General features: G+C 41.8%; 1 long non-coding RNA gene across 6 annotated transcripts; it reads left to right on the forward strand.

The window, feature by feature from the left end:
* Positions 1 to 9,102: 9,102 nt before the first annotated feature.
* On the forward strand, positions 9,103 to 16,009 carry LOC136541547 (uncharacterized). 6 transcript variants are annotated; one of them, XR_010780391.1, is made up of 8 exons: positions 9,103 to 9,418; positions 9,661 to 9,833; positions 10,466 to 10,537; positions 10,711 to 10,815; positions 10,908 to 11,086; positions 11,170 to 14,873; positions 15,052 to 15,205; positions 15,553 to 16,009. It is a non-coding gene; the product is annotated as an uncharacterized lncRNA (long non-coding RNA). The 6 variants fall into 6 exon arrangements; XR_010780390.1 differs by lacking the exon at positions 15,553 to 16,009 and having other exon boundaries at positions 15,052 to 15,543; XR_010780393.1 differs by lacking the exons at positions 15,052 to 15,205; positions 15,553 to 16,009 and having other exon boundaries at positions 11,170 to 14,093; positions 14,337 to 15,045.
* The last annotated feature ends 6,477 nt before the right edge of the window (positions 16,010 to 22,486 follow it).

Consider the following 22,486-nt stretch of genomic DNA (forward strand, 5'->3'; position numbering starts at 1 on the left):
GAAGAGTTGGTGGAGGCATGTCATTGTGGTTCGCCAAAGATGTTTGCGAAGGCCCTCCTGTAAAAGGTGTTTGGCGGAGGCAATGCTGGTGTAGACACCGAAGGTGTCAGCGAAGCCACCTCGTGCCGACATGTTGGCGGAGGTGAGTCATCATGGTTTTGCCAGAGACCCTCCTGCAAAGTTGTTTAACGAAAGCCCTCCTGAAAAAGTTGTTTTGGCGGAGGCGATGTTTGTGAAGTCACCGAAGATGGTGGCGAAGCCCCTTGTGCGAAGGTGTTGAAGAAGGCAATGCCGATGTAGACGCCAACACCGTGTGCCGAAGGCCAGAGAAGTCGCCTGAAAATGCACCTGAGTTGATCTCCTTCATTTTTTCAGGACTTAGGTTGGGCGTTATAGCTTCATCGAATATCGACTTGCTTGCAAGTCTTTCGACACTCAGAATGACACTAGCTTTTCTACTTGTTGCAAAAGATGGTTAGTCAATTATTTGATATGTGGGGGTAGCACGAAAGCCTCAGTTTCGTGACCTGGTGCTCATGTAGGTTCAGGATTTTGATGCATAGAGTCCTAGTGCCCGTATATTTTTGGGACTTCTTCCAGGTGACCCGGGCCATGCAATGCAATGCATTTATGTAATGTATGTATATACGTGATGGTAGAATAAATGTATTTGCATGAAAATATTGGAAGGGGTAAACATATCATGCGCCCTGCAAAAATGATGGTCGAGCATGAGCAAACGCTATGCTCTGTACACCAAGAATGATGCCCTTGAATGAGGGACATAATTACGGATGGCTAGCGAAGGCTGTCATTTAAGAACCTGCACATGAATGGATATGACTTGTAGTATTGAATGTAAAAAGGATTAGTTCCCTGCGAAGGTTACCTCAAATAACATTGGGTTGATTCATATTATAAAAACATAAAAAAAGAAAGATTGAACAATACAACCTGCAAAAAAAAAAGAAAAAGTGTTAGCGTTAAACAGTTCAAAGGTTTGGTTGCTGCCGAAGGTCGATCATTGATGAAGGTCGCTGACTGACGAAGGCTGTTGACCGATGAAAACCAACTGACTGACAAAGGCCACCGACTGATGAAGGCCACTGGCCAGTAACTGGCAAAGGCTGCTCACTGTTGATGGCCAATTATAGATCAAGTCTACTGACTGATGAAGGCCTCTTACTATCGAAGGCCACTGCCTAACGAAGGATGTTGACTGATGATAGCCAATTATAAATGAAGGCCAGTGACTGATGTAGGCAACTGTCTGACGAAGGTTGTTGACTAACGAATGCCAATGACTAACGAAGGCTGTTCACTAGCGAAGGCTAATAAGTGATGAAGGCTACTGAGAACCAATGATAGATGAAGTCCACTGACAGATGATGAAGGCCAATAACTGACGAAGGTTGTTGTTTGATGATCATTGATTAATTGATGAAGGCCACTGAGTGACAGAGACTGTTGGCTTATGATAACTAGTGATAGACGAAGGCCGATGACTGATGAACGCCACTAATGAAGGCTGATGAGTGTTGATAATCAATTATAGATGAAGCTTGCTAACGATGAAGGCCACTGACTATTTGAAGATCAATAACTGACTAAGTCAACTGGCTGACAAAAGCCAATAACTGACTAATGGTAATGACTGATGAAGGCTGTTGACTATCGAAGACCGCTGACTGTTGAAAGCCAATAACTGACGAATGATGCTGAATAACAAAAGCCGCTAGCTGATGGAAACCACTGACTAATAGAGGATCACTAAAGTATCTGACGAAGGTTGAGTATTTCATGAAAGCCACTGACTAACTGATGCGAACTTAAGAGCCATTGGATAGATTTGTGACGAAGGCTAAACACTAAATGAGAACCACTGGTTGATGGAGAGTACTGACTGATTTGGCTTGAGAAGATGAAAACATGCATATAACGAAGAAAATATACTCTATAGGGGTTTAGCTTGGGAAGATAAGAGATACTTACAGTGATAGTGATCTGCATGTTAGTAACGGAGTAGAGATGTAGAAAATAAATAATAATAATAATAATAATAATAATAATAATAATAATAATAATAATAATAATAATAATAATAATAATAATAATAATAATAATAAAGGCGTTTTAAGTTAGCCAGTTAGGGCCAAGCATGTATAGCCATTCAGGCCATGCTTTTGATGTGGTGAAGGCCACAACAACTTGCTTGGTCACAATGGTGACATGTTGTATGTGAAGGTTAATTTTAGAAATTTGTTTTGAGAGACGAAGTTTAGATCGAAATTATGATGAAGTAAATCATAAGAGCAAAAAATCATTTGGCACAATAAGTTATTGAGAATTTATAGACCGATGAGAAATACTCACTTGTTCTAGTTTGGTTCCTGCACGAGTATACTTAGTCAGGTGACGTGTTCCTGCAAGAGAAGACTTTCCAGCGGGAGAAGGCGCCCCGGTGAATGCAGGCAGGAGAAGGTCTCCCGGAGAAGGCCTACAGGAGAAGATCATCCGGAGAAGGCCGACGGAAGAAGGTCTCCCGGAGAAGGCACCCCGGTGAAGTCCGGAGAGACGAGAAGGCCTTCCGAAGAAGGCCGGTGGGAGAAGGTCCGCCGACGAACGCCTAGCCGGAGAAAGTCTACCGATGAAGGCCCAGCCGGAGAAGGTCTCAGGGCCCGGCTGGAGAAGGTCTCCTGATGAAGGCTGGCTAGAGAAGGTTAGCTGATGAAGGCCTGACCAGAGAAGGTTTGTTGACGAAGGCTGTTCAGAGAAGGTCTATTGACGAAGGCCAGGCCGGATAAGTTCTGTTGATGAAGGCCCATCCGGACAAGGTCTCCCGATGAAGGTTGGTCGGAGAAGGTCCACCGACGAAGGCCCGACCGGAGAAGGTCTCCCGACGAAGGCCCGGCCAGAGAAGGTCTATTGACGAAGGCTTGGCTGGAGATGGTCTGTCAATGAAGGTCTGGCCGAAGAAGGTCTATTGATGAAGGTTGGCCGAAGAAGGTCTGTTGATGAAGGCCTGACCAGAGAAGGTCTGTTGATGAAGGCCCGGCTGGAGAAGGTCTCCCAACGAAGGCCTGGCCGGAGAAGGTCTCGATGAAGGCCCGGCCGGAGAAGGTTTGCCGACGAAGGCCTGGCCGGAGAAGGTCTGTTGATGAAGGCTGGCCGAAGAAGGTCCGTTGACGAAGGTTGGCCGGAGAAGGTCCGTTGATGAAGGCCCAGCTGGAGAAGGTCTGTTGACGAAGGCCCAGCCGGAGAAGGTCTCCCGACGAAGGCCCAGCCGGAGAAGGTCTGTTGACGAAGGCTGACCGGAGAAGGTCCATTGACGAAGGGCTGGTCGGAGAAGGTCTATTGATGAAGGCCCAGACGGAGAAGGTCTGTTGACAAAGGTACCAACTTCCAGCTCTCTGAAAAGTTTCGTGTGCCGAGCACGGTGGGTGCCAATGTTGTGAAAACGGTTCCCGAACAGGTTTAGGACAGGAGAGAAGAGAGAGGTGGCTGGGGTTTATCAACAAGTGTCAGAAGGGAGAGCCTCCCTGCCCTCATACTCTTGGCATTATATATTGGCAACGGCGATTTACATTTGACCCCTCGGTTGGGGTGAAATTGACGTGCCACTACACTAACCCCTATTGGGCCTCTTCTAGGGGGAGTTGGCCCATATAAATATTGGCTCCCCCAACAATGTAACCTGCATGTCAAGTGTGGGGGAAGTGTTGCTGCCATCATGCACGAGATTACTGGAGGCTAAATGATGTTTGGCGTCAATGCCGTAATTTCAGAGATTTTTTCCAAGATTCTTTTTTATTTTTCTGGGTTCTTAATTATTTAATTGTTTTATAAATATTAAAAATCAACGGTTGTGATTTGTTTGAGCTATTAGTTCCTACAAAGTAATAAGAGAGTACCGTAGCAAGACCCCGTACGTGGGGATGGGAGGAGTTCGAACTTCACTAGTGAATTCATTTATTAGGTTGATGATTTCATTTTTTTTAGTCCGAGTTTCTTATGTCACAATTATATTTTGTTGAAAGATATCTCTAGTAAGATCCCTTATCATCAGAGTTGCACCTCATTGACATGTCTCTGTGGTAAGTTTGGACCATTGGCGATAGGTGACAACTAATCAAAGACATGCTTAGCATACGCACATCTCTAATCTGCACGCCTCTGAAGCACTTTTGCATGAGCTCACTTGGTACACTACCGGAAACAGTAGGTATGCCGAGTGCATGAGGGTTTGTCGAGTTCATCCCATCAGGCACTCGCCAAACCTGCAGTGTGCTGAGTGCCGCCGTGGAAACATTCGGCAAACATATTGCACTCAGCAAAAAGCCTCTTTGCCGAGTGCCTTAAAATAAACACTCGGTAAATAATAATGAAACACTCGGCAAAATACCAGCACGTGCGCCGGCCGTACAACGGCCGCCAGCTGGAGCGCCCTGCCGTTAGGACCTTGCCGAGTGCCTGTTAGTAACAATCGACAAAGACATTATTTTCTGAGTGTTTCGTTATGGTACTCTGCAAAGTAATCATTTTGCCAAGTGTTTTTTATTGGCTCTCGGCAAAGTCTAAACTTTTTTCCCTCTTCTGCCCTCAAAACTGTTTCTACTCTCTACATACAACATGTGGTACTCCATGTTAAGATTTGATATATTTTTGGATCCGTTTTTAATTTATTGCATTTCAAGGAATTTTTTGGTATAAGTCAAATTTGAACAGCAAGTGATTTAAATAATAGAATAAAATGAGTCGAAAAATGATATTCATGTTATTGAGTCCGGTGTGAGGCCTTACCCAGGACATGAAAAGAAATTTCGAACATCTTGTTCAGGAAACACGACCACGAACGTGTGGCCGAATGGTTTTTAAATTCTAAAAAAAGCAAACGAAGTCTAAAAATCATGATGCCAGTCCCTCCTCCTCAACTTGCTCCAAATACTGTTTCAGGCACTATGAGTCGCTTTACAACCTTATAATCACCGTTTCTAGTTTATGCAGAATCAATCTTACAAAGATGCCCAGACACTAGAAACTTAGTGACTAATGCTATATGTTTGTTACCAACTAGTACTTAAGCAATCATACTAGAGCACAATGCAACTGAGAAGATATTGCTGATAGTTAAAGGGTTATACTAGTTAGGCAGCAGAGAGACCATTCGTGTTGTTCAATCTTGACTCACATATGCAATCTCTTCTCCTTTGTGCAGCGTCAATTGACGGCATCGAATGAGCCTCATGACCCAGCGTGGTTGTCACACCCAATTTTAAGGATAAAATTGAATGCACTAACCCATGTGTGCCCAGGGATCAATCACAAACACAAGCTGACAAATTACATAACGTATCATCACGGTGTCTCTTACATCAAGGACCATAATATAACTTAGTCTTACATCACACAGCGGAATATAAAAAGATAACTCTCTCGTGGGACTTCATCACAGGGAAGGTCAACTGGTTGACCACAAGCCTAATAATCCTCAGGAAATTCCTCATACCCGTTGTCATCAGTTACCCATCCGGGATTTTTGTCCAAATAAAGAAATAAACAAGCGTAAGTACTTCCCGTACTTAACAAGATAACATGGGGTTATGTAGCTCAAAAAGGACGACACTGGCTTACTGCAGTTAGCACTTTTAGTAAATCAGAATTTTATTACCAATTATTATCAAGTTATGCTTAAGCTCCCATTTAAACCCACATAATCAGATATCAGAATTATTTGCATCATATTATTATCGTAGACCATCATAAATGAACCATAATGAGTATCCAATTATTCTGTGAGTTTTTCGGGCCGCTCGTGACCGTGAGCACGGCTGTTATAACAGTTTGTTACCCTCTGCAGAGGTGGTGCACATTCACCGCGAGCCGTGATTCCCATATGCCCGGGTTAATTACTCCCATGTCACTGCCAAGGTGAGCGGGCAGGGTACACTATGAAGCCATTTCATAGGTTTCTCTAACAAGTTAGGGCCGCTAGGTTTCCTTGGCAGGCAGATGTAGGAACCCCCTTTCCTATGGCACATATCCATCGCGGCTATACATATAGGAACAGAGGCAGTCCTATACCCAATGTGGCAAGCCCCTTTTGCGCCATAAAGGTAACCTCTAACAAGCTAGAAAAGGTCCTACTACTGAGCTAAAGTTAGAGCCATGTGACTCTCACGGTTGCACTGTAAGTCCCAGCTTTTGCCGACAGATAAGTCCTTATGGAGGGCCGAGAGCATCATGATCGAAAGTCATTTGCTCCATCGCCCTATAATCCAGTTGTTTAAAAGCAACTTTTACCTTTTCTTTCCATAGAATCATTATTCAATATGTAGCTCATGTATAGTTATGTTGAGCACTAACAAACTACCCATATGCATATAACCCATAGGAGACAAGGAACAGGATAATCAATCACTAGGATGTCCTTACGGGTATCAAAATTAGACACATGGAAATGAGTAATTAATAAAGGTGAATAGGCATCAAGGTAGATCCCATGCTATACTTGCCTTGGTTAGTAAACTCCTGCTGGTCCTGCTGGTCATCGAAGAACTATTGGTCTCCAACGTTCTCCTCACCGTCTGAACACGACCAACACGACAACATACAACATTCCAGGAACATTCATGCAAAGCAAACAATCCTATGGTTAGAACAGTACACCAACAGTAAAGAAAACAAGATAAAATTTTTATGAAAAGAGTCCACGTCTCGCTAGGATCACGTCAACACGAAGTTCACGAAAAACGGAGCTAAAACGCGAAAGTTATGAATTAAACGGGGTTTCCTATAGCAATTTACTTAATTAAACTTAACCCTAAAATTTAAAAGTTGCAAACATGATTAACAGTGGTACTAACACGTAGATTATGAAATTACAAAACTAACGCAATTTGAACGGGTCAATTCGGAGCTAAAACGACGATTTTATGAACAAAACGGTGTAGTGGCATTTCTGTAAATAGTGAAAATGTATTTTGGACTAAAACCGTATACTTTACGTTTTCAAAAGGAGAAAGCGTACTGAGGAAACGTGCTTTGGGCTGCGGGTTAGGATTTAGAAAAACTCAGGGACTCTTTCGCAAAACTGCCACGCGAAGGGATATCGGCCTTTGGTGGCCGTTGATCAAGCAACGGGCGGCTCGGATTAGATCAGCGGAAGGAGAGAGAAGGAGTTGGCCGGAACAGCGGCTCCGGCGGCGGCGCTCCATGGCCGACGGCGTGGAGCTCGCCGGAGTGCGCGGTTTGGGGCCTACGGGCCACGGTTCGAAGAACCGAGGACACTGGGAGAACGAGAGGGAGCAGGGGATCTCAGCCAGGCCGATACGGCGGGCGGAGAACGTGGTCGAGGCGGCGGTCGCCATGGCCGACGGCTGGGAGCACACGGCCGCACGCGAAACGGGCTCTAGAAGCCATGAAACGAGAAATAAACTGCACGGGGAGAGAGAGGGGAGAACGGCGAAGCTCACGGCGGGGAAAAACGGGGTCGTCGACGGCTCGGGGAAGGCGGACCACGCGGAGGCGGACGACAGATCCTGGCGCGTGCTGCGGCGGTTGCTGTGGCTTCCTCGGCGCCTGGCAAACGCGAAGAAGAGAGCGGGGAGGCAGCAGGGGTGTGCGCGGGGGGTTCGGCACCCTTTAAATGAGGCCGAGGAGCGGGGCAACACGCCCACGACGCCAGGAGCGGACGACGGTTGCGGCTTGGACTCGCGCGGCGGTTGCGGGAGGAGGGAGACGGCGCTGATGCGCGGGCCGGGGCTGGCAGCGGCTGAGGCGCGGAAAAGGACGCGGCGACAGTTGCTGGCGATGCTGGGCTGCGGCTGAGGAAGCAGGTCGGCTCCTCTGGGCCGGCCCAAGAAGGGAAACCGGAGGAGGGGAGGGAAGAAAGGAGAACGGGCCGGCGGGGGTTGGGCCAGCAGGCTGAAAAGCAAGGAAGGGAGGGGAGAGAAAAGAAGAAAACTTTTTTTTCTTTTTATTTTCTAGAGTTTTGGCAAACCATTTTCAAATTGATTTTGAATCCAATTCAAATTTGGTCAAAACCAATCGTTACAAAATAATTGTGCAGCAGCATGTATGCATCAAGAGGTTACTAACCTTATATTTGATTTTGATTTCACAAAATTTATCATTTTCCTACATTTGTATGCACACATAATTGCGTAAATAAATCAAATTTAGCTATTTTAAAAGAGTGCAAATTTTAGGGTGTTACAGTGGTCGCAGTGGAACTCGTGGCCTAAGTGATTTTATTTGCATTTGTGGATCACCTGTAACTCCTTGTACCTGTACGCCATTATAAAAGTTCGAAATGATCTATGTGCCATTGAAATTTTGAAAAGTTTCTCAGTACCCTCGCCCGAAGTTTCTTTTACCTACGTGCCACTTTCGTTAGTTTTCCTTGTAACAGCAAGCGGAAAAGACGATTTTGCCCTCAGTTATAGAATGCATCAAAATTTTCATTCTTTCCTCAGGTGCCACGGTAACATCCTGTGATTCAAAAAACTTCACTTTTTTCTCTGTACCATTATGAAAAAAATCATGGTAACAGCTTGTACGTGTGCATGTGAAAAACTTTAATAATTATAATAAATTCGAAATGCATCTGTAACTTGTAACTTACTGTGATTCAAAAAACTTCACTTTTTTCTCTGTACCATTATGAAAAAATCATGGTAACAGCTTGTACGTGTGCATGTGAAAAACTTTAATAATTATAATAAATTCGAAATGCATCGATGCATTTCGAATTTATTATAATTATTAAAGTTTTTCACATGCACACGTACAAGCTGTTACCATGATTTTTTTCATAATGGTACAGAGAAAAAAGTGAAGTTTTTTGAATCACAGGATGTTACAGTGACACATGAGGAAAGAATGAAAATTTTGATGCATTCTATAACTGAGGGCAAAATCGTCTTTTCCGCGTGCTGTTACAAGAAAAACTAACGAAAGTGGCACGTAGATAAAAAAAACTTTGGACGAGGGTACTGAGGAACTTTTCAAAATTTCAATGGCACGTAGATCATTTTGAACTTTTATAATGACATACAGGTAAAAGGCAAAAAAAAAAAAAAAAAAAAAAAAAAAAAAAAAAAAAAAAAAAAACAGCTCGCTCCGTCCGCAACCCTACCGGCGCCGCGCCCCTGACCCCTCCGGCGCGGCACCACCCTGCACCCATCGGCGCCACCCCTCACCCCTCCGGAGGCAGGTCGCAGGGTGTTGACAAAGCAGACTTGCAAGGTTGGGGCTGGGTCCGCGAGGCGCAGGTGCCGGGACTGACCTTGGCGATCTGGTCCAATGCCGGTGAGGCCAAGCAGCCGACATTCATGTGGCCTGCTGGGGAGCGTGGAGCCCGATGAGATCCAACCACAGCTATCACAGCCATGGCTCCTGCAGTGCTGGTGGCGCACAGGTATTCCATTCTGTCCCCCCGCATCTTCATCTGACATCGTCGCGTCCTGCAACTCTCCCATGATCCAGATCCATATGCTGAGGCACCCTTCTCCATCTAGACTCCATCTAGACTGGGTAGACATCAAGTCTTCGGAAATTATCTCTTCCCCTCATCTTTTAAATATGGTCTCGATTAGTCATTTGTGGCAATCCTATTGGCCTTACCCAATGGTAATTTCTCATAATTTTGTTCTTGTTCAGTCATAGGTGAAGGCGGTCATGGTGGCTTTGCGGAAGGGCTCGACAGACTGTCTGTTCTTACTGTAGTGCCGCCTGCACGTTCAGAATTGAAGTGGGACAAACATAGAGCTTCTAACTTTCGCATTATCTGCTGATTTTCCAAAGTCACTAGGCTACAGAATAGGATTGAGAAAGTAATCACAAGACTCTTTAATTCTTATCAATGTCAGATATTGATCTTTTTATATTTTTTTCATTACATATTTACATCTATACGTAGCTGGGAATTATAATGGTGCATTAACAGATCTAATCATTTTTATTTGTTTGTTTAATTCATATGCAGTGCCATTGTGTGATAATTATTAAATAAATTAGTCTACTTATCTATAGTACAGATGATTGAACATCTCTTTTTTATAGAGATTCATAAAAAAACATCAGAGATTATATATGGATATGCCAACATATTACTTATTTTGAATTTATTCACAGATGGAATTTTTTCACCTCCAATTCTGATGCTTAGAGCTTATTTCATAAACACCAGTTTTGTGCATCTAGTTGTTAATTAACATATGTGGGTAGAGGGAGTGATTTCTTATCCACTTAGTGTGTGACTGACTGATCCCGTTAGTTTCAAATATCTATATACATCAATTTGTATATAGGTATTTCATATTTGGTACATGGTGGCATTTAACATTCATGCTGTCATGCTATAGTTTGCCTAGCGCCAGTGGCTCTTTCCTGAGATCCTTGACTTATGTTAGTAGTTATGGCATAATTATAATTTTACTAAGCTATTAAATTTATGCATCTGTAGATCATCGGTCACTGCCACCATTGCCACAGATGATGTGCATGCCGGACAAGGCCCCGGACACTCATCCAAAAGGTTCTTTCTTTCACAATCTCACCCTGTTATATTGATTTCCTTTTGGACTCTCATTTCCAGAATACATAATGAGCCAGTTGCAACTGCATTCTTGTTTTGAGTGCATTCGTAAATATACGATGTACATGACAGAAATGTGGTATTCTAAAATGATTTTGACTAAATGTGTTCAGTTATTGGATGGAGTTGGTCGATAAGATCCCTGATAACCCAAAAAGGGTTGTATTTGAGAGAGCACACAACATAAAGGGTTGTATTTGAGAGAGCACACAACAGAGGTCGGTAAATGTTAAAACTTTTTGTGCCTTTTTCATGTGTTGGACCTGCCTTGCCCTTTTGGTTTTTGTTAATCTGTTGATTCTCTTTTTAGGTTCGAGGTTCCACTACGTCAAGACAAGAGGTTGTCATCTGCATTGGGTAGAAACTTCTACACCGGATCCAAGGAAGAGAGGTGCTCAGGGGGATAGCCGTACGTCAATTAGGAGGAAGGTTGCACGGATAAATTCTCCAACAACACATGAGTATTTGCTGACTGGGGTAGACATAGAGGTATTCTTCCTTTAACGGACTCATCTTTCTGAATATAAAAACTATTAAATATGGAACTCTAAAATGATGGTTTCTTGCCACAGGTGGGACAATCTGTTCCTCAGCCCGAGGTAATTGACATCATTGATTTTTTTTCTTGCTTATTATTTTGTTTATGTTAACTAGCTACCTTTTTTTATCTCGGGTATTTTATTACTTCCAAACCTCAAATGATTTGGTTATATGCGCAGCATGTGATGTCTTACAAATCTCAGTAGTCTTTTTTATGTCCTTTTTAAACTACGTTTAGGGACACTTGCTGTTAATTGGTTTGATTGGTCTCATGTTTTATGCTTTAGAATGTACTTTGTCATAGATTCGAAGAAATCACTTTAAGAAGCTTGTCTTTAATATCTACTAATATAGAAAACATCTGCCTCAACTTTTATCATGGAAGTTCATATGTTTACCTGAATAATATTCAGTACCCAAGCCACCCAACCCAAGCGTGACCTCCCCCGCCTTCCTTTTGCCGCGATCCCGGCGCCCCACGTCCCGTCCCCCGTTGGTTTTTTCCTCCGCTTTTTTTCATTTCACCCTTTTATTTTTCAGTCGTGGAGTGTTCCTTTTTTTTCCAATCATGGGCAGCGCCAGTTCCTTCTCTGCTCAGCGGATGTGGCTTCGGTGAGGGCGCCCTCCGCCCCCTCCACAACTGGCGGTACCATACAGCTCCACCCACTCCGACCTCGATCCTCCTCCTTGTCCTCCTCCCTCCATCCATCTCCTCCACTAGAGGCGGCGGCGGCACTTTATCCGCAGGGCCCCTCCGCAGCGCTCCTCCGCCCCGTCCTGCTTCCCGATGTTTGACGACTTCAGCCTTTGTCCCCACGATAGCGACGGATCAGGCGCAGTAGGCCTGCGGAGCAGCTGATTCCCATCGTCTGGCTGTATCACTGGCTTCTCCCACCACCACAATGGCATCCAGTCCCCAGGTTGTCTTCCCTTTTGTTTTATTTGCTTTGCTCGTTTGGACATGCTGTTGATTCATATTTCAGTTTCGTTAGAGATTGCAGTATCAAATCAATTTCCTTCTTGTGTACACATCTATAAATTCTACTTGCCTATGATCTATGTCAGATCCTAGAGATCTCCATCCTGTGTTCAAAATCCGATTTATTCTGAATATTTATTAATTATGCTTACTGGTTAGAGCTAATAGTTTCATCAGTGTTATTTATCATATTTTTATCAGTGCAGATCACGGGCGCTTGCCATCAAAGCAACCTCCTCCATCTACTCCCCATCAAAACATGCACCTACAGTACTCATTAAAACCCACTTTACAACTTAAGTAACTAATATATTGAACAACGAATTAATATTTCATATATCAAAACACAGTTGCATTTCATAACAACTTAAGCTCACTATTGTTGGAAATGTATCAGATCAGTGCGCTTGTCTGCTGCTCTTGTTGCACTATTCTCGGACATCAAATAGTTAATGCTTCTGTTGCTTTTGTTAGTGTACTGCTATTCAGTTCAGTATACTGCTACTCATATTCATGTTCGATTCAGTTGGTAGTTTAAGATCAGTTTAGTCTGTGAATTTTCAGGGGGATCAGTTCAGTCTATTGTCGAACTGGCTTCAGTTCAGTCGATTGTCGACCAGAGGGATCAGTTCAGATGGCGTGCTAGTTTTGTCTATGTTTATGCTTCTTTTGTTGCACTATTAAGTTTAGGTTTCAGTTAAGGAGAATCTAGTTAGACGAAATTCAAGTGACTGAGTCTATGGTCAATGTTTGTGAACATAAATATGTTAAAGAAAACTTGGCAATGTCGTCTCTGCTACTTATTTGCATTTTATGCTACCCTGTTTGGAGTGTAGGTACTCAAATATATCTAGTAGATTTTTCTAATTTTTTTTCTTAGTTTTCTGCATTCTGATGAGTGACAAGAGTAAAAATTAAGTTTTGTGCTCTAAGAATCATTTGTTCGCACCAAAGCTCTTTGTACTGTTGCAACCATATAAACCTATTTGCAGCACCAATATTTGTAGTCATGATGAATTTTAACCATCACATCTCATTGTTGAAATCACTGTTCATATTTCCTATGTCCCTTCCCCAAATCATTATGAATAATTTGTCCTTAACTATAATCGTTCGTTTTCCCGAGCACTAATTGTTTTCTGCATCTATTATCAATTTCTTTGTTCCAAAAATAATTTCCCTCCAAAAATATTTTTCCTCGTTTCAATTGTTGTGAGGTGGCCATGAGCATTATCTGCTATGCCTTCTCCTGTCCTATTGCTGATGTGGTCCTGCGCGAGCTCTATTCTTTGGTTGTGGACAATTTTGGACGTTGAGCCGGATCTTGACTGCTTGTTGTGGAGAACTTGTTATTTGCTATCGATTCATGAAAAAGGTGTGATTTCAGGTGCTCTCATTGTTGGATCATGTTAGTTTGGTCCTAAAATATTCCCTTAATTTGGATGATGTTGATGTTTAGTTTTTTTGTACCATCTGCAAATTGCTCTGCTTCCCTCGGTTCTTCTGTTCTCTGTCTTTTTCCTTGTTGCATGAAATGAGCCTGCAGATTGTTTAGCTTACTTAGAGATACCTTATTTATATTTATAGTTCACAGATTACTACAGGTTGTATAGTGAGGATTGACAAGGAGCCGGACCTTTCTTCTGCATTTTTCTTTTCAGTTTAGCTGTGCTTATTATTACCCCCTTTTTTTTTTTACTTTCAGTCAACATTTGTGAGACCTGATCTCCTGTCCTGTTTTACTAATCTTTTTTTGCTTGTTTAATCTAATAAACTGCTACTCATATTGTTGTTTTTATCTTCTACCTATTGCCCACTTGAGAATGCTTTAGTACAAATATGAAATATGTTTCAGTAGGAACACTCAGTCCTAATATCCTGATCTCTATTTTTCTGTGCGTTCAGAATAAAGAGCTGCAGATACTCACAACAGTGATTTGCTTCTTATTTGATGATCCAGTTCACTAATCTTTCTTAGTTAAGTAAACATCTCCAAGTATTTCCTCTTCATGAAATAGAAAATTTTTACTCCTTTCCTGTTCACTTCATTCAATATTATGGCTCTATATTTTGATTTCTACCTAGGTAACAATTTCCCTTTTGAATTGAACAACTAAACTAGCTGCATTAGTAATGAAACAAAATCATACAGTGCACTAAAAAAAAGTAAAGACCGCACCTGTATTCTACCTCTGAGAACAGCTCCACTTTTCATAGCAGATTATGGCTCTTCCTCCTTATGAAAAATGAGTCATTTCATTTCTACCTAGGTAACAATTTTCCTTTTGAATTGAATTTGCACTATTTGTCTTATTTACCTTGAAGTACAATGCAATAATTTGCAACTAAAGTAGCTGCATTAATTAGTAATGAAACAAAGTCAACAGGCAGAAAAAGTTAGTACTGTTAATGTTAGATCCCTTCATACATGGTCAATATGATTTCGTATATGGAATGGCATCGGCTAGATTGACATGGCTTATGGAATCTTAGAATAAATTAAAATGTTAAATACAGAGTGATAATTTGCTTCATTGGAGAAATCAGGAGATGTTTTAGTGCATGGGCCTGAAACTTTCTGCACCTAGCACCAATAAAAATTGAATCATATACCTTATTTTGTCCGTATATTAGGACTCCTTATACTGAACATTGGAATTTTTTTATCACCCTGCTGAATATTTGGCATGGAAAGCATGCTTTGGTTTGAGCTGTAGTCATCTACCTGCAACTCCAAGATCCTGTCATTGCAGCCAGGTGAGAATCAACAAGCTTGGCTGCCCTCTGCATTATAGTCATGGTTGTTCTTGCTTTCCCTCCCCTCACTCCTTTCATCTGGAAGATAGCTATATTTTTCACACATACTGTAAATATACATTAAAATGTATGATACATGTTTTTTTTTTCTTACCAGTACTCACTATATCCATTGCAGAATTATCTCATGGACTCAATAAAACATTTCATTCATTCAAGCACTGCGTGGACCATTATTGTTGGAATCAGTGTCATTTTTTCCATTTTCTTTTTGTAACCAGCCATTCTGTTATGAATTATCTCATGACTCCTAACCAAACTGTAAGGATAAGGTAATATTGAGGCTTTTATGGTTCACTCACTTCATTATGTAAGATAGAGAGGTTTTTGCATGTACATATTCATTATCAATAATTAATCTAATTCTATGCTAGATTAAATATAATGGAAGTCTTATCTGGCCACACATAACAATATCTGTGACTAGGCTAGTTTGGCCGCAAATATTTGAGGTTTCTATGGCTCCCTAGCTTTTTCAGCACAAGCAGATCAAATTAGCAATGGAAAAAAATTAAAGAAATACAAGCTAATATTTTCTTAGCTTTTATTGACTATTGAATTTGTCTCTGAGATAGGCAATCAATTACTTCATGAATTTTATACATGTATCTTATTGCAGGTGTTTTAAGAAGCGACTGTCATAGTGCTTGTGTACTTAATTGGTGTGTTAACAAGTCGGGTCTGGGTGCTATGCAAATGAAGGTCAATGTTAGCAGCATCCCAAGTGTTTGCTGAATGGGGACATATAATATAATCAGATAGGAAAATATACATGATAACAGGCCATCATCCAGAAAAGCTGTGTTGCATTGCTGCATTCTACAAATGACATCCAAAGCTCTCAATGATGCAGATTTCAGTTCATCAGAATGAAAGACTTGGATGTCTGTGCGTCATCATTGCAGTTCTACAAAAACAAATGGATGTCTGTGCATCATCTTTGTAACTATGATAACGAACGAAATGGTACTATTTGTGATTAGCATCATGTACTATTGTAAAATATTACGAGAACATTGTCTCCTGGGACCGATTCACAATTCTTAGTAAAATTAAAATAATATTTATAGTTTAGATAATGAATTATCATTGTTGAGAAGTAATTCATCACAAGGAACCTAGTGTAGAAAGAAGGAACCCAGTGTAGAAAGAAATTAACGGCCAAATATATGCATCCATGGAGGCCTAGCAGAAAAAAATGACCCCATAACCGAATTCTGTCCATGTACACGAAAAGAACAAAAAAATCAGCTAGAAACGCACAACGGACCCAAAAAAACGTCCGACCAAAAAAAAATAGGTTAGAAACACACAAAGGACAAAAAAACAAACAAAAAAAAGGCCAGAAACACAGGCGTAAGTAGGCAACAGCCATGAAAAAATCAACGAGCATCGCTTAGGCGGGCCGCGGGCGATCGTGCGTCATCTGCGGGCATGGGGATGGCCTCGGGTACTGAATAATAATCAGTACCCTGGGTACTAACTAGCGCAGTCCTAGATACAATCTAACCAATGAAGCAAACACCAAACCAAAAAGAATGGCATACATTAAGCCAAAAAAATCATAGAAACAATGCAAATCATGAAGCAGCAAGGAGTGTGTACTACTCGCCGAGTTGGCAGGCACTACTGGAAACTCGAATACTTCTATGGGTGATGAATTTTTCTGTGCGTTTTTCTCTATACACATAGAAAAATTCGTAATTTTTCTGTGCGTTTCAAAAATCCCGACAGAAATATTCGAAAACCCACAGAAAAATTGCGTGATTTTTCTGTACGTGTCAATACACACAGAAAAATTGACATTATTCTGTCGGTCTTTTCAAAACTCACAGAAAAACTATATACATGCAAAAAAAACCCTAAACCTATCTCCAGACGCGGCCGCCCATCCCTATCCCAAACACGCCGCCCGCACCTGCCCGAGACCACGCCCGCACTCCCATCGCTCCTAGGTCTCGCAGCGGCCACCCCCTCCTCTCTTCCACCGTCGCGGCGGCCACCCCCTCCTCCACCGGTGAGGCCACCACCCCCTCCTCCACTACAACTCCTCCCCTCCCTTCCCTCGGAAGACGGCGGTGGCTGCCTGTGCAAGACCGGATGGCGGCGCCTCCCTCCTCCAGACCGGCTGGCGGCGCCTCCCTCTCCTACCAGATCCAACCGGTGCCCCTTCCTCCACCCACATCCGGCTGGCGCTGCCTCCCTCCTCCAGCCGGCGTCGACTCCCTCCTCCAGATCTGCGCTCACCCTGGTCTTCATCGGGCCTTCGACATTCGCCAGCGACGAGCACCGACCAGGTATGCGCCCACCCCTTTGCTCTCCCTTGAAACCGAGCACCCAAACCCTAGCTAACGTAATCTATTTGGGGTTTTGTGCTCGGTTTAGGATTCGATTTGGGGGGTGGATTGATAGATCAATGTGTGCGAGCTGCGGTTGCTCAAACCTGGTTCATGTTTAATTAACCTGTCACACGTGTGCTATTTTTAGAATTAAAAGCACGCTCCTGTTTTTAGCATTGTTTGATGGGTGAGGACACATTATATTGTCTCCAAATACTAAAATGCTAAGAATATGCTTGAGAAGCATGCAAGTAAGTTTCATTGCAGTAGAATATTCCTGTGCTGTTCACAAAGAAGAAATTTGCATCACTGATTTCAGTTTCTAGACAGGTAGTGTTTCAGCTTTAGAAACCCAAATTAATTGAGGTGGAAATGGATGTGCAAGAGGATTTGTCCTATGTACTGAGCTTAGCTCTCATCACCCAAATTAATTAGGCAGAGAACAGTTTCACAACCTATCATTTTTGAGCCAAAACTGGAGAACATTAGAACAATGAATTTGGATCTTTATTTTCTCAAACAAAGCTTTACTTGTTGCTGGTTTGAGTGACTTGATTGGTCAGTGCCTCCGAGTTAAGGTATGCTATTCAAATGTGTAATTTTGCGTGCTAATCTACGCTGACTGTTTAAGACTGAGACTTTGAGTACTATAAGTGGGTCCTAACTCTAGTAGAACTGTTAATACCAGCGCCTTGTCATCATGTTTTGTTCAGCGCTCGTGACCTGTTTTTTTTCTTCTTATTATTATTTTGAGATATCATCACTACTATGTGCTAGTATATAACTGATCTGTTCCTTTGCACTGCCTTACTTTCTTGAGCCTTCTCGTGCTGATTATTTGTTGAAGGCAATGCTTAATTCAATACATTTGTAAAAGCTGGGTCCTTTAGATGGTGCTTTTGTTGTAACATAGGAGTAATTGTTGTTTCTCCTCTTTTTTCAAGAAATAAAACCCCATCTCAATAAGATCCATTTGTTTCTTAATTTCTAGGCTGAAAGTGCTACTGCTGCGCTCAACTGCAGTGGTGTGATACTGGGATCCTTGCCAATAAGGTAAAACTCTAATCTTTTGACATTACTTAATTCTCAATCTATCTTGGGTTAGCGTTTCACATTACTTAATTCTCTGTTGTACTGAAATGCTATGTATGTGTAGTCATTTCCATTGTCACAAGACCGTTACTGAACTATACCTGCATCTATTTTGGTCTACAGATTTTTTAGACATCTTTCTCATATAAGAAAACTTGCCCATTCTACCATGTTAGCTTTCTATTATTGCATTCATGTGACAAACCACTCAAGATTACTCAACTTCTCACACGGAATATTATGGGTTCAACTTCTAGAAGAATGTTCTCCTCCTCTATTGTTAGTTCAAACCGTTGTCTTGGTGGAGGTGGACCCCTCTCATCCGGTCTCCTTGGGGGTCTCCCAGGATTATTTCTTTGGCTGCTCCGGTTACCAGATTTGGCACCCCATCCATCTACATTCCAGTCCTTGTTACTAGAATCAGCTGTCTCTTTCCATTGAGCAGTACCTTGTGAGTTCTCAGCAGGCACAACATTCCAGCCATCCCAAGAATCTGATTGCTTAGCATCTGAATTGCCCACTGGTGTTGCAGCCAAATTACCCTAGGAGTCTTTTGCAACAGATTACTCCATGTGTTTGATTCTTTTGGGACTTTCAGATGCTCATCAGACTCCATCTTATCTTTCACACCCCAACTGGATCCTGCATTAGACTTGGCATTTGGTCTTCCAACCATCTCTAGCATTCCAAGCAAAGCCTCCCCAATCAGTGGAATTGTCCTGCACCTTAGCATGCACTTCCCATGAATTATCTTGATCTGCTGGCTTTGCAGTAGCTCCAACTCCACTACCCCAGCCTCCCCAGTCACCAGAATCATTCGCAGCCTCCCCAGTCACCAGAGGATCAATGAAAGACTAAGCACGCAGCAGCAGCTAATTCCTAATGGCACCAAAGTAAGTTCTTTTCTTTTGTATTTAGTGATCAACTTTTTTGCTATCAAATTGTGTTTTCAAAGGCCCAGCAATTTGCGCAAACTTTTGTTAATGGTATGTAAGACATGCACGTATATATTTAAGTCTAAATAAGCTGTGAACATGAGCACAGTTTATTACAATCTCACACAATGATCATATTTCAAGGTACCCTTCATGATTTCTTAATGGTATGTCCTTAAATCATGAAATTGTGAAAAAAAAAACCTGCCGAGGTACATGCGAACCATGGTTATGCATGTGTCTTACTTCTAAATTTCCAATTTCATGCCACTAGATCTCTATCGGTTGTATAATTACTGCAATGGCATCCAAAAGATTATTGGGGCCTTGGTTGAAATAATGCATGTTCCCTAATACATGTTCCTGTTCATTAATGCTATCATATTCTTCTAAATGAGCAGGTCTGGTGTCTCCTCCGCTTATTCCTGAATCTGGATCACTTATAGATTCAGTGTACTCAGGTATTGCACTATTTAGACTGCATGTACTGCTATTTTAGCAAATGGAAGTACCTTAATCTGCCAAGCTTTTGGAAGACTCAAAGTGGATGTCCCAGTTGCTAGGACACTGAATACTCTGAGTGAACGTCTTTGTATTGTCTGTAGCAGGCCGGTCTATCCATCTCTGCCTAAGGTGTGCTTAATACATGTTTGCTATATGCTTATCTTTACATGTTTCCATCCTTAAAATGACAACACTTCCGAGTGAGATCTATTTTCCTTCTATGAAACTTGCAAAAATTACAATTGAATTATACAAGATGAGAAGGTCTTATCATGACAACATTGTAATTTCGTGTTTGCTGCTTAATTAGGATGAGTGAAGCTTCCTTTCTTCAATTACCTTTTGCCATATCATTATTTGTGAAGCAAAATATACATATCGTTGAAAGTAAAAGCCGCTGCTCACTAGCTGTCTCTATATGTGGTTCTTCTAACTAGACACATTTTGTGATGCATTAGAAACCAGATTCCATTCTATATTAACAATGTAATATACTTGTGCAATTGGTTTCATAGAATTTTATCATGTGCAGTACCTTGAGCTAACTCGTTCATTTTAACAGATGGTGTAATAGACTACTCTGTTACTGGTAGCAAGTCAAAAGGAATACTGGTGGCTCAGACGAGTAAATCTACAGATATGCTTCATCTTCATACCCCAACCATCACTCCACCAAAATCCTCGTTCAACTTCAAGCCCAGCACCTCCATTCTTGATTAAGAGATGGTGATGGAGTGTTGATTGACGGTTTGTTTCACAGCAGCAGTTAATTCTTTGATTCTTTTATTTACTAGCGGGTCCATCAGTAATGCTTCGTTTCTTTTATCTAATAGCAGGTCCCTTCGAGTACTGTATTTGTATATTATTTGAATGAAACCTTGTTGGTCATGCACATAAATTACTGTGTGGAAAATATATATTTTAATATGCTGTTGCTACTGTTTTAAAATAATTTTTTTTGTGCGTTTAACTCTTTTTTCTGTGAGGCTGGCTACACAGAAATATTATTTTTAATCTGGGCGAAATGAATTTTTCTGTGAGTTCACCTAGACCGATAGAAAAAAAACATGTGTTTTTTCTGTGCGTTTATTTCATTTTTCTGTGTGGATTAACACACAGAAAAATTAGTTTTAATCTGGACGAAAACAATTTTTCTATGCGTGTGATACCCACAGAAAAATTGTTTCTGATGGTGAACCCACAGAAAAATTTGATTTTTCTGTCATTATATTTTTGTGTGTATTTTTCTAAGGGTACACCATCATAAAAATATTTTTCTGACGGTATTCGCATTTTTCTGTGTGTTTTCGCACACACAGAAAAAAGCGAGACTCCAGTAGTGAGGGGCAGCTCCACCGTCCACTCTCGATCGTCCACAAAACAACAAGATCGAGTTAAAAGAGGCCATATGGAGCTCCGAACAACACGCAGTGTGCCTCGGCATCGGCAGCGGGGCGCTTGGGTATCGGCACCGGAGATGAGTCCCTCCGGGGCTCCGTAGTCCTGCGCACGCGCACACATACGCTTTCCAGCCTTCGCGAGCCTGGTTGTGCCCTCCCCTGTGCGTGCTCCAAGCCCCACATGGTGCACCAAACGGCCATATTCAGGGACAACTAAAGACCAACGGATGGTTTCGTTGCGCTTCTTGCCGTAGTGGCAGTGATGGACGAGGCAACGACGAAGGACCAGGTAGCACACAAAACAACTACTAAAGCTGATAGAGATGCTGGTCGTTGTTGATATAGTTCTGATTAGGAAAAAATATATTATCATAGTATTGTAAATATTAACTTATATTATGAATGCCATGGTCATCATAAAATAAGTTAGTTTTTTAATTTTATAAAAAAATGATAAAACATAATTAACAAATATATAACATTTATATTGTGTTTGCCACATGTTTAATAGTCTTTTTCTCCTATTGCGACGTACGGGCATATTTGTTAGTAGTATGTAGCACCTGATTTTAAGGACAAAACCAGATACACACCATATGTGTGCCCATGAATTCAATTCACACATAAAGTTACAAATGAAAGGGTAATATCAAAGACAATGCCTTTATTACATAGCGCATAAGTAGTTGTTACAAAAGACATAGTCTTACTTTACAGTATATACTATAACTCTATTCTTCTGGCGAAGCCTCCAACACCACAGGAATCGTCAACTGGTTGATCACAAGCCTAACACCACTTGGAAAACTCCACTGAAAAGCCTCCATCTGGTACCCATCTGGGATTTTGCCAAAGTATTGAAATAAAACAAGCGTAAGCTACTACCGCTTAGCAAGCATAACATGAGGGGATGCAGGCTCAAAAGGCTTGACACGGCTGAATTGCGGTAAGCACTTTTAGTTGGTCATATTTTATTATTAATCATAAGTTGCTAAGTTATGCTTAGGCTCCCGAATATAAATAATTAGAGATATCAGCAATTTTAATCATAACCCAAACCATTCGAGTAACCAACTATTCAGTAAGGGTCCAGGCCGCTCGTGACCGTGAGCACGGCTAATATATCAGTTTTACACTCTGCAGAGGTTGTACAATTTCACCACGAGTCGTGTTACCCATATGCCTGGGTTTGCAACTCCCAAAACACTTCCAAGGTGAGCAGGCAGGGTACACTACGAAGCTTTTCCCCAGTCGTTCTAATAAGGAGCAGTCGCTAAGGATTC

Source organism: Miscanthus floridulus, chromosome 3 (genome assembly GCF_019320115.1).
Source record: "Miscanthus floridulus cultivar M001 chromosome 3, ASM1932011v1, whole genome shotgun sequence".
NCBI classification, from domain to species: domain Eukaryota; kingdom Viridiplantae; phylum Streptophyta; class Magnoliopsida; order Poales; family Poaceae; genus Miscanthus; species Miscanthus floridulus.